General features: G+C 38.1%; 1 protein-coding gene across 3 annotated transcripts in view; it reads right to left on the bottom strand.

The window, feature by feature from the left end:
• SRF (serum response factor) overlaps positions 1-13,859 on the bottom strand; it is a 70,312-nt gene that overhangs the window by 54,971 nt on the left and 1,482 nt on the right. The gene's annotated exons all lie outside the window — the stretch shown is intronic.

Below are 13,859 nucleotides of genomic sequence, written 5' to 3'. Positions count from 1 at the left end.
GGATTACTTTAACTGCTTCCAAGACCCTAGCTCAACTAGACAAGGAGCTGAATCAAAGCTGGGGGCTGGCTTTTTATATAGTGGCAGACTCATCTCTATTATGTCACAGGGAGGAGTCTAACCCATCATGGACTATCGGCACAGTGTGGATGAGAACTTGCTGATCAGAATGTGACAGGCTACTTTGTTAAACTAAACTACTTTGCTTTGCTAAAACCAAAATGTATGAGATCCATAATATGCCCAGAATCTAAAGAAGTTGCCCAATGGAAAGATAAAGTAATAACTATTCTAGCAAGACTTGTTCTTTATATATTTTCATGCTAGATTTTGTCACTTGTGACCATACCTTCACGCATTAGTAAAGGTGGTTCAGACTTATTATATATGTATACACATGTTCAGCCACAGCCTCTTTCAAAAGGTATATTTATTTTAAAGAAGAAGGGGAGACAGTACCAGCTCTCATTCAGATTATCTGCAAGATTATATTCAGATTTTGTCAGATCCCAAACCAAGAATAATATGTAGTAATTTTTCCAAGTAGAGTTCTTCATTGTTTCATATCGATGGGCAAAATCTTGCCAGACTAAAGACTCTACTATCTGCATCTACAATATACTCTGGGAACTATTAAGGTGGGGACTGTCTTCACCCTCTTTTCCTCACACATACTACCTGGACTGTGTTGCCTCTTATTCCTTTGGAATGCTCACCCTTCCCTCCTCTCATTACACTCCGCCACAGATTTTTGGCATTTTTTTTGCATCAAAATGAATTCTGGGATGGAAAACTGTGACAGCCCTTTCTCTTCTCCAAATTGGAGTCCTCCAAATGCATTGCAATTGTACCTTATTCCAGTCACCAAGTGAACAGGAAATTCTGGGAACTGTAATTCAAACACATTCCAAGGTTATCACTGCCTCTAATCCTCCATACAATTCTTCTCCTTAAAACTGTGCGAGACTGGTTCTAACTACACAGAAGTGAGACGTGTTATTTTGTACTCAGAAAGCCTTTTATTATTCCAGTTAATCCAACTTCCAAATACCAAACTAAATCCTTAATTTAAACTTCTTCCCCAGCCATTTGATTCTCTCTTTCTATCTGTTTTGTCCTGATTATCTTGCAGCTAGCAGCAATCTTCTAAACTTCATTACTTTCCAGGCCAATTAATCAAATAAAACAACATACCAAGGATCAATAGCACAGCATAGTGCCTATGAGCATTCTAATGTCCCGATACCTTTAAACAGTTGCTTCTTATATAAACTATTGCAATGTTAGGTTCACAACAAAGCCTGGGAATGTGTCTGCTTTAATAAATAGCAGACAATAACACTTTTTCCAAAGATTGGACAACCATTTGCACAATATGGAATAAGATTTCTGCCGTTGGCAGGAGGTTGGACTAGACTACCTCCAAGATCCCTTTCAGCCCTATAATTCTATTATTTGCATAGAATGAATGCCTTTAATACATGTGGCAAAGTCTCACAGCATCATCAATTATTGCAAAGTTTTAGTGTTTTTATGTAAGGTTTCACAAGGTTTTGACATTATTAGATAGCATATCAAGACTGTGAATGCCAAAGTTTCATGAAATTGACAAAATTCTGACTTTTATAAATACAGGCAGTCCTCGACTTACAACAGTTCATTTAGTGACCATTGAAAGTTACAATGGCGCTGAAAAAAGTGACTTATGACTATTTTTCTCACTTACGACTGTTACAACATCCCCATAGTCACCTGCTCAACATACATAAGGCTAAATGCTATGCTTTTGCTACTCAAGACACTTGGCAACTGACTCACATTTATGACAGTCGCAGTATCCCGGGGTCATGTGATCCCTTTTGCGACCTTCCGACAAGCAAAGTCAATGGGGGAAGCCGGATTCACTTAACAATGATGTTGCTAACTTAACAATTGCAGTGATTCACTAAACAACTGTGAATCCAACCACTCCTCCTATTCTTCTGCTTAGGTCATACACATTCAACACAAAGAGTTGCACTCCCCAGCGCCACCATCAACAAGGATAACCAGTATCAAAGCCCCACCCAACAATGACCTTCTCTGAGCTTTGCTCTCATCCAAATCATTTACTGTAAATCTTTTGTCCTAAAACCAAAGCAACTGGCAGGAGGAACACAGAAACAGACTACAACTGACAGCTCGCACAGACCATCATTCAACAAAAGGAAGCAGGCAAGGTCAGAGAGTAGGAAAGCAATACATCTAGTGGTTACTTGGTATATCTTCCTGTTCAGAAAAATTCACCCCTCACTGCACAAGCCCGACTTACATGCAGCCTTGCTGGGAAATACTATAAAGAACCCACTACTCCAGCAATTCTCTTCCAACAGTAGCCAACAGGGTTCTAAGCACCATCTCACCACTAAAACTGAGAAAATTTGATTTAACCCTTATGATTACAAACAGCATTATCCCAAGAAATATACAAAGTATGCAGGAAATTAACAACTTCTAGTGAATTAAAGACCCACAGGGTATATCCACAGTTATGCTCCTAAAATGTGTGGGGTGGGATTTTGGTCTACTTAGGGGAAGGGGGCTTATGGATAAAATGAGTTTTTAAGCCTTGCAGAGCTTTAAGACACCCATTTTATTCCACACCCCTGAAAAAGGTGCCGCATATTGCAAAACGGATACTAGAGAACCGATTTGTCATACTTCTGATTTAAACACTCACCAGCAGCCAGGAGCAACGTGCAGGTGAGCTGCTGACATAACATGCACAGATGAGTGAGCAGGTTGCCACAGTTTCATGATGGGGCATTTCTGTAACCATCACAGAAACAAAGTGGAATGACACAGAAAGGAAGCCCCCTCCTCCTAGCTGATCAGAAAAAGATAACCAACTGGAGGAACAGAAATGGGGTTGTCCACTCTTCCTTTGCTGGTTTCTAACAAACCAGTAAAAAGTTTGGTACAGTTGTCAAACAAAGTTGATTATCAAATGTTTAGCAATAGCGATAGCACTTAGACTTTATATATCACTTCACAGTGCTTAACAGCCCCCTCTAAGCTGTTTACAGAGTCAGCCTATTGCCCCCAACAATCTGGGTCCTCATTTTACTGATCTCAGAAGGATGGAAGGTTGAGTCAACCTTGAGCCAGTGAGACTTGAACTGCCAAACTGCTGGCAATTGGCAGTCAGCAGACGTAGCCTGCAATACTGCAAAATAACTACTGCACCACCACAGTTCATTTACTCCAAAGTTCTCTGCCCACATTTCTCATCAAAGCACCTAAGGCTGAATGAAACGCAAAACAGTCTGCCGCAGTCAGACCAAAATAAACTGGGTGAGAATATGTCAGTGCAAAAGCAAGTGTGTTTTTTGTGTAAAGAATGGGACAAATGCAACTGACCATCATTATATTATAATTTATCCCTGCATATGCAGAACATTTTGTCTCTAGCCAAAGCATTCAGGTCATTTCAAGAACATAAAGCAGGCAGCTTCTATTATCAATGAATAAAATGGAAAAAGGAAAGCAAAACAGCAGTCAAAAGTCGAGCCTTCAGGCATGTGCCCTGGCTCAAGTTCATGAAGGTGTATCTAGCCAGAATTTTTTGCAAAACTTTATTCAACCCACAACAAAGATGAAAGTACTCAAAACTAAGCAAGAGATGCTCAGTGGTGCAAATAGCCAAAAGCCAATACTTATTGCCAATGCTTTTGTAAACAGGTTTAGTAGCCAAAGCATCAGATTGGATACATTAAGGACTCTGAGCTACAGAAAATTAATCGTTAGTTCAAGATACGTTGAGAACTTGCCAGCATTATTTCATGAGGGTGAGTTCTTAAAAACACACATCTGCTATCCACTTGGAGAATGCTAAAGCCTAGCTTTCAAGCACCGCTGCAGACAATTCCAGCTCACAGTAACTCATAGCAAGTAGTCACAAAGGAAAAAAAAAAAAGCAAAGGGAGCTAAGCCCAGAATGGAATGCTTAAAGTAGAAGGAACTGGTAAAACAAAGTCCACAAGAAATATCAAAATACAGCCATATTTAAAAGAGCAAACGGCATGTGTGTATACTCACAGGTTGAAATCAATGCAACGTTACATTGTTTTCTAGAGCAATGAAACTAACAATCCTGGACACCAGGGCCTTTTAACAAGGTGTTCTAAAGTTTGTATTTTGTAGCCTGTTGCAGTCATATGTCTGACTCTATCCATGTCAAGGAACCCTTAAAATGGCATTTACTAGAGATAAAGCAACATTGGATTCTGGTACATAAGTGGTTGATAATAAAAATGCTTAGGCATTTTTAATCCCAAGGACAATCCAATCAATGTGTAATACAATTTGGCAGGTACTCAATCTTCCACTTCTGCCAATCCTGGCGTTCTATATTAATTATTATTTATTCTACATCTTTCTACTCTAGGTGCTAAAAAGTAAAAAAAAAAAAGTAAAATGCAGACAAAATGACAAGCGACAAAAATATTACATTTTTAAGGGCTTGATTAAATTTGGCAATCGTGTCCTTTACCTGCCCCCCAAAGGTGAGAATATAGATAGTCCTCAAATTATGAACCATTCATTTAGCAATCATTCAAAGTTACACTGGCACTGAAAAAGGTATTTGTGACCTGTCCTCACACTTACGACCATTGGATCCCCACGGTCATAATACAAGTGTCACACATTTTCAATGGTTGCAGCATCCCTTGCTGCATGCAATCTCTTTTCCTGACCTTCGTAGCTGGTTTCCAACAAGGAACGTTACCGGGGAAGCCAGCAGGAGGTCACAAGCCATAGCCATGTGATGTCTCACTTAACAACGCTGAGCCATTTGTTCACCTGCAGCAAAAAAGATTGTAAAAATCAGCTGTGCTGACATGGTGCCTCACTAACAACTGTTCTACTTAACAAATTATCCAGTCCATATCGTGGTCATTGAGGACTACCAATAGTGGGACTAACAGTTCAGGCAGTCCTTGGCTTATGAACGTAATTGAGTTCAAAACTGTTGCTAAGCAAGACAGTTAAGTGATTTTGCCCCTTTACGACCTCGTTAAGTGAATCACTGCAGTTAAGGTAGTAACATGGTCGTTAAGTGAACAGAGGCTTCTCTGTTGACTTTGCCTTTTCAGAAGGTCACGAAAGGGGATCATATGATCCTCGGACACTGCAGTCTTTATAAATACATGCCAGTTGCCAAGCATATCCAAATTTTGATCACACAAACAAGGATTGCTGCAACAGTTGCGTGAAAAACAGTTATGCCACTTTGTTAGCGTCGCTGTAACTTCAAAGGGTCACAAACAAATAGTTGTTAGTGGAGCACTACCTGTACCAGGAAAGCACCTTCAATCAATTGGAAGCAATCCAGAATCCAGAAGGCATTAAAACAAGCACTGAAATTAAAGACTAATAATGACCCTTTTTGCAGATTTTAGCATCTTAACTGAAAGAGGTCCTTTTAAAATGCTCAAGCCTTCAGATAATTATAGCTTTAGAGATTCCACACTCTGAATTGCTCTGGAAAGCAACTGGCATCTAGTGTAAAGCATTCAATACAACCCTGTAATCCCAGTTATTATGTATTGATTAGAAACCTAGATGCTGCCTTCTGCTTATGCTTCAGGGATAGCTCCACCTGGAGCACGCTGCAGTAGTTAAACTATGACATAACCAATGGCTTTGAGTAAGTCACAGGTATCAGAACTCGAGGCATCATGTTGCCATCATGTGATATTTCATGATGTTTTTCCCATTCGTGGAGCTGGGGTGCATGTGGCCTGCGCATGACGCATCTGGCCTGCGGGCCACCAGTTTGACAAGCCTGGAGTAAGGCATGCAAGATATAAACGGCTCAAAAATGATCACCACCACTATTCTAGATACACTGCATCACTGCATCTTCTTCACAGCTGCTTGCCACCTGGAGAGCCAGAGAAAGGTGAGATCAAAGACAATTCCACAAAGCTGCTCTTTCAGATCAAATGGTTCTCCACCTTAAATACACTGAAATCCTAAACCTGAGGAACCCCTTTTCCTTGGATTTAACGGCAACCTCTTAGCATTCATTGGCCCCATTACTGAACAACGGTCAATAACTTCTAGAAAGCCAACTCTACTAATGGCAAGAAGCTGCTACCTCCCTACACCTGCTTGATAGTATCTTACACTATCCCCCAGATACTAGGTAGAGCATGGGGCCCCAAACTTGGCAACTTTAAGACTTGTGGACTTCAACTCCCAGAATTCCTCAGCATAGCTGAGGAGTTGCCAAGTTTGGAGACCACTGAGGTAGAGTTTTGTACAGAGAGCTTCCCATCCAAGAACTTAACTCATCTTCATTCTTATTTAGCTAAACTATTTGTAACTCTGGGTGTCAAACTGGTGGCCCATGGGCCAGATGCGTGGACCCTCCCCAGCTCCACGAAGGGTCAAAATGTTGCGATACGTCATGTGACAGGAAAAATGACGCTGCAAGTTTGACACCTGTGCACTATAAGAACTTGGAGTTCTAGCAATATATGCAGAAAGCAGAACAGCTGAGGGAAAAAAAGAAGCAATTCAATTTTGTCTCAGAGAAACAGCTGCCATGATCTTCATTTCATCAGCATGGGGAAAGCAAGACCGTTAAGCTGTTTCTCAAATGGAGACAAAATATGGAAGTCTACAATCATACAATGCATTTTTTTTTTTGCAACAGCACCAGTCTAAATCTTACAACTTGGTTGGTGGTGGGTGGGTGTGGGTGGGTGTTAATGCAAAGGGTGAATGACAAATACTACTGTAGCTGCAAATAATACTCCAGGTCCCATTTTGCAATGCTTCCTAGAATATGCTAACCATCCTGAGAATTTCGTGTGAATGGCCTGGAGTCTGCAATGTACCACATCAGAATGAATTTACCTGAAGTTCTCTACAAATGCATTTTTGTGTGTTGGATGGACAAGAGATGCAATAATTGGCCTGGACAAAAATTCACCCCATATCTGTAGCCCAGGAAGCTGTGGCATCCAACTAACAGCCTAAATAAGTCTTACCCACCCATTACATTCACAGACCTGGTGAGACTCCAGGGTGAATAAAAACTACTACATTGTTTATTTGAAAAGATCAAAGTGTAATCAAAATCAAAGCAACATCCTTTTATCATAATTAAAATATATTTTGGAAACAATCAGAATAGTAGCTATGCAATAAAATGGTCAATCTATGAAACAGGATTCACTGGCCCAATTTAGATATAACAAAGTTAATAAATAAGACAAGCTTCAGAGTCATTCCTCATTGATATGCTTTAGTTGAAGAATTCCTACTGTGGGGGCCACCAATATGTCCAGGGGGACAAATGACAATATGTACTGACCACTTCACTAGCAAATGCTGCAATGTTTGATAGGATATAAATGCAGGTAGCCTTCATTTAGTGACCAAAATTAGGACTTGCAATTTGGTTGTTATACAAAGCTATTGCTAAATAAAACTGCCATAGTGCTTATGATCTTCAGCTTTTTCTTGCTTTATAAACCTGCAAAGGTTCTAAATGTGAGGATTAGTTACCTATAGAAAAAGTTACTTTTTCATTACTGTTGTGGCTACAAAATGTTACTAAATAACTCAGTTGTTAAATGAGAACTATCTGAAAGTAAAGGCAGTATTTTAGGGCATTCGCAAAGTCAAATAAATATGTTTTTAATCTGTTTTATTTCCTAATACAATAAGCATCAATCAACCTAACCCACATAAACCAAAGTTCTTTGAAGTCCTCAAATGATTTTAAAGAAGGTGAAGAGGTCCAGAGACCAAAATGTTTTGACAACTGCTATCCAAATACGGAACAAGAAACTTTTGATTATCAGCAATTGCTTGACTATGGAACAGCTTTTAATATATGCCTGCTCATACCTATTCACTTACATCACCCAATCTTCAATGGTCCTGTTCTCCTACTGAGTTCAGCCACTACTGTGATCCAGTCACAGCCAATGTTCATTTGATAGCTCCCTTCATTTCCAGCCAATCATGGCTGACTGTGAATGGGTTCCAGCACATTCGAATGACATCAGACAGAAGGCTGGTTTAGGTTTTCAATCTGGATCTTCCTCTGGGTGGAGTAGTTCATATGTGATGATGATACCCATTCACAGCGTTAAACCCAAGTCATGTCACAATCCAGTCTTATATTTCATGTAGTGACTGCTTTATTCTTCCATCTTTACCACGTTTTTTGAAAAAAACTGTCACCTGTATTTTATGGTACCTGTTGGTGATCGTCCTTTTCAATTGTTTTATTATTTTTTAAAATTAGTTTAAGACGAAGATGATCCAAATGTTAAAAAGCATTAGAATAAAAATAATACCCACTGATTTTTAGGTCTTTTCAGAAAACAGAACATTTGGGTCCAATTCATGATTTTAGTACTGCACAGTTTTATAAACATAACTTGCAGAGAGGAATGCCCTATAAATAAAAACAGCACCATAACACAGAAGTTGGCCTTGTGTTCTTACAAGAAATCTTTCCCTAATAAATCTATTAATCTGTACTCAAGGTAATTGTTCTTCTGACTCCTGATTGTTGCTAGAAAAATCTGACAAAGAGGCATCCAGTTAAATTAATATTTTGTAATTAGCAACATCATCCATTACAGTCATTTTGGGAATGGGAAGCCTACCCAACAACAGTTTTGTGAGAATATCTATAAAATATTATCAAACTTATAATTCATCAAAACTAAATGCCAACCGAAATTGTCTCATAGCAGTTAAAAATAACACGAGATGAATTTTTTTAACAAGTATTTCAAACAACATTTTGGAACTGTTTGTGGTTTAAATGCCACTTAGACAGGTGTACATCAGTACACAAAATTTGCACTCTGTGTATGTGTTTTTCCTTTCCTTTTTTTTATACAGGAGGTAAAGGTCAAAATGAGATTCTGTATAAGTTCACAATATTTTCCATTAAAAAAACACCCTCCCATATCTATTAGAAGGGGAATGATAGTTTCTGAAATGCAACTATTTGACCACTCTTAGAAACATGACATTGGAATACTGGCTTGACCTTATTCTTCAACTGTATTCATTTGAAAGAAACATGTATACTGCATTTAAGAAAGGAAAAGAGCACACTAGGTTATTAGCTCTAGTTGTATCTGTGCCATGTGATACATTCCGTACTAGCCTTAAGGAAGTATTGGTAATTTGGGGGGCTATTTTGGTCAGTATGTCACAAGTGAAACCAAAGCTCAATTTGACCCCAAACTCATAAGCTAAGATTTCTTATCTGCAAGCTAAAAGGTTATTGCTTATATTCCAATAGCTAGATCACATAAATGTAAGACAAACTCTAAGACAAACAAATTATTGTAGAAAGGTATATTATGTGATCTGTTATACAGGTCAGAGAACACATTTGTCAAAGGAAGTAAAAATGCTAGGCATAAGACATACTTCTGGGCAATGAAGCAAGCAATGAATATAAAAGAAATATAAAGTTGAGAGCAACAAGAATGAGTCACTTAAAGATTATGTATTATAAAATAAGACTGGTTCCAGAATGGATTGCTGCAGAGTTAATATGGACTAAATACCCCTCCCCCACCAAAAAAGCCACCAGGTAGAGAGATGTTGAGGTGATTGGATCATACAGAAAGTGTGAATTGAAGGAAAAATAAATGGAGTCAGGAAGAAAATGCAAAAAAATAATGGCTCAGTTGGATTGATGTCTTAAAAAAGAAAGAGATGTAATAATACATGCTGATAATGTAGTAGAAGCAGGTAAAGTTTGCAAAGGCAAAAAGGTAGAGAGGTACAACAAATGGCATAAATAAAAAAATAAAGTTAGGTTTCCTTTTTTAAAAATGTTTTGTCTTTAATTTCTTTGTTCATTTTGTTCTGTGCCTTGCATGTTGTGTACCCTGAAAAGGAACAGTGTAGTGGCTATGTCACTGTATATTTGTGACAGAGGTAAAAATACATAGCTATAATGATCCAGAATCTAATACTTGCATACTTTAGGCAGATATATTAACAATTTGTTTAATTTGTTACTGTTTCCTAAGCAGGAACAATTAAATCAAGAGATGTACTTATGCATAGCAACTTAGTTACCTCTAGAGACGGGTGGCACACAAATCTAATAAAAACCTAGGGTACACTTATAACACAAACAAAAACCAGTTTTTTTTAACAAATCATCCCTCATGGAATTCTGGAAAAATGGACTCTAGAACGGCACTGAAAAATCTGTATGTTCTCCGTGGTATTACTTCTTCAAGGAATCCAAAAGCTCACTACAGAAATGTTTAATTGCCAACGTGAACGTGTCAGACAGATCACCCAAATGTCATTCCTTTTCTGTTGCAATCCAATGTGATTTCTATAATTTGCCATATAATTTATGGCTATATAAAAATAATGTTTTTCTTTTGTTTAATTCCTGGTGATATCATGTACTTTTCTTGGCCAGAATACAGAAGCGACTTTCCATGGCCTTTTTCCAAGATGGCCCCAGCTTCCCAGTCTAAGCGACAGCTTTGGTACTCCCAGGTAGTCTCTAAGCTGAGAACTAATTTGGCTGACCCTATTTAGCCTCGGAGCTAAGAGGAATGCCATCAATTGAGCCATCATTCCATTTGTTGGCTGTATATGACTTAACATGAAAAACAAAAGCCAAATGTAGGTGCTCAAGCATTTTACTACCCAGCATTGCTTTTTCCTGGAAATCCCATTAAAGTTATATTCATGCTTTCCATATACTTTCTTCTATGGAAAGTTTAATTATGAGTCTACGGACCAGAGTTCATGCTTTTCATGGAATCCAGGAACCTCTGTTGTCAAGGGCGCTGTGTTTTACATTTAAACCACTTAAATTTAGCAGCAGCAGCAGGATTATGTGGATGGAGTAAGTTTAAAGCCAAAATGACATTGCAACCTCTTTTCTTTACAGTTTCTTGAAAACTAACAGCCTTGATTTTTCAAGATGGAAAACAAAAAACTTAAATTATGCATAATATTTTCAAAACAAAGATCACACCCCTACAAGATTGCACTATAAGCTATGGGAAAAAAGCAGAAAATCCCTGTCATGCCAACATACACCATTCTGCCTCAACCTTGCATTATTCTGCAGCCTTTCCCCTCACCTCAAAATCTCAAATACAACCCCTGAACCAAACTAAAGCCCACCTATTTTAGAGTATGGCTGAGAATTTTACACTCTTACAGTTTATACCATCCTGTGGCTCTTGACACCTTGATAGCAGCCATTCCATTTGACTCTATGAATAGTTTTGAGTCTTTACTACGAACAAACATTTTGAGAAATAATGCCTGCATTTTCTTTTCCTTCTTTCCTTTTTTCTCTTTTAGATCATAAGCTTGCAGACAGGGTCTTAGTTATGTCTAATCATTTTTAGTTGCTTTGGAAACTGTTTTGCTTTTAAAAATAAAGCTGCCCAAGTACGTTGGAAGGCTAAATTAATCAACAGTGTGAGATCTCCCAACTGTAGGTCATTCAGGGTAGTCCTAGAAAGGATATATTTGTCTTCCCTTCATCTTGGCAAGAAAGCATCGAGACTTTACAAATTTGCACACTTGCAGGCAACAGGTTTATGCAAGATGATTACCCAACAGGTGCTGTTGCATATGTGCACCTCCTCCGTGTTTTTAACATTGGCAACACCACACCATGGTGCTAAACTGTATATATTGATTCAAGATAAAATATCTGCAAATGACCTTTTGACCCAACATAAGAAACAACATATTGTAGCCGAGTTGGTATATTACACTACTGCATGCCAGAGGTTTTCAATCTTTTTCATCTCACAGTACACAACTGATAGGTAGAACTTCTGTGTCACTAAACCAGGAGTCCCATGATGTCACTCATTGCTGGGACTTGTGAAGAAACATGGAGGAAATCTGCCATTGGTGAAGTCACAGGAAGCAGTCTTCTGGCTGATGCAGCACACCTGCATATCTTTTGCAGCACGACCAACGTGCCACAGCACACCAGATGAAAACTGTCACACTACCTGTTTTGCTCATCATTTGCTAAACAACCCCAAATGGCTAGCTGCATATGTAGTAAGCCACAAATTATGGTTTTCAAACTACAGAACAGTAGCTGTGCTCATACAATATTATTTTAATGAATAAGTCAATGTGAAATATTTAAAACATTTGCCTGCTGATTTTTAAAATCCCCAGGCTACCAAAAATGATAAATGCAGCATTAGAACATGTTTTTATCTTACTAATTTTTTTAATTTATTTATCAAATTTATGCACCCATCTCTGGATGATAGAGATAAAACAATGAAATATGCATAATTTGATAAATAAACATAAATAAATGGAATGGATGTTTTTCACTGGCTTCTAATATAAGCTAACCCAGAGTTCCCCAACCAAATAATTTTCAAATATCAAGAGAGGGAATGATATTGGGAAAATTAGAGTTAGCCTAATTCAGAGAGACTATGAGTACCTCAGTGTTGGATGTTGGAACCCCACCTCCATTCAATGGGGCAATCAAAGGGTTAATAAGGTTTCTTTCCAAATTCTAAGAGGGCAGAAGCCGTGGTATGAATAGGAAGTGGCTTCATGACAACAAAAAATGTGTCTTTCACTAACCCATCAAGCTATAATATTATTTTATTTGGTTTTAATTTAATGCTGTTTGGCATTAAGTAAATTCAGCCAATTCTGGTTTAAAAATCCCTAATTAAACAATGATTTAGCTTTCGCTGAAGCCAATATCAATGATAATTAAACTGAATGAAGAATCAGATTTGCAGAAGACCAAAAACTTTGGACAACCCTAGATTATACATTCTTATTTTGTCTCCAAGACACTATAAACAGTAATAGCCAAAATGCCCAGAAATACAGACTAAGCACTGGACATTAGATTTTCAGAATTCATTAAAAGTGCACCCAGAAGTGCAATTTGCAATTGCAGCATTAAAGTGATCCAAATTCTACTGTGATATGCATGCAGAGTTGCATATGCACACATAATTTTTACGCTATTCCTGGCAAGGAGCAGGCTAAACAGTGTCTTCATCTAGCAAAATTCTGGGCCAGGCAGACTGTTGCCAAAGGCTGTCAACATTCTTCAATGACCATGCTGATCTATCGAAGAAATTTATAAAATCAACCTCAGAAATATTAGTATAGCCATTGGTGAGTTATAGTCCAATACATCTGGAAGTCTCCAATTCCTTGCACTTTTGTCTACAGGCTGCAAACAATTGGGATTATAATCCAAAAACTTCCAGAAAATGATCATATTTGAAAGAGTTTTTTTGTCTGAAAGTTTTACGGGTGACCATTTGGCCAATCAAAGAGTAAACTAAATATTAGTGTTATTTAGTTCCAACAATAGCTATACTTTTGACAAAAACTATTTCCTATCTAGTTGGACATAGAAACATTTAGCATGTTTTTTTACGTTAAGTTTGTTAAGTCTATTAGTGACATACTGGCATAAGTATTATTATTAAGTCTAATAGTGACATACTGGAATCCTTGTCAGATAAATGTTCACACAGCTGTCAGTTTTAACACCATCTGAAGTCTTACAATTCTTCCAATACACACAGCCTGACATAAGCATAAGTGGAACCCATTGCAAGTTCAATTCTTGGTTGCCATCCTATGCCCTCTGATCTGGATGTAGAGATCCTCTAACAAAACAAAACAAAGGTACAGGTCTGATTAAAGATATCTTCAACATTAATCCAGTGAGAATCTATTTGATGGTAAGTTAAAGAACTAGCGAAGGTACTGGTTTGGACACATACTTAGCGTTCAGTCCTTTCCCTCAGAACGACGGGTCTGCTGCA

The sequence above is a fragment of the Pseudonaja textilis genome, chromosome 1 (genome assembly GCF_049901715.1).
Source record: "Pseudonaja textilis isolate UNSWEBS1 chromosome 1, rPseTex1.2, whole genome shotgun sequence".
Classification (NCBI taxonomy): domain Eukaryota; kingdom Metazoa; phylum Chordata; class Lepidosauria; order Squamata; family Elapidae; genus Pseudonaja; species Pseudonaja textilis.
This window is presented reverse-complemented; position numbering and strand designations above follow the sequence as displayed.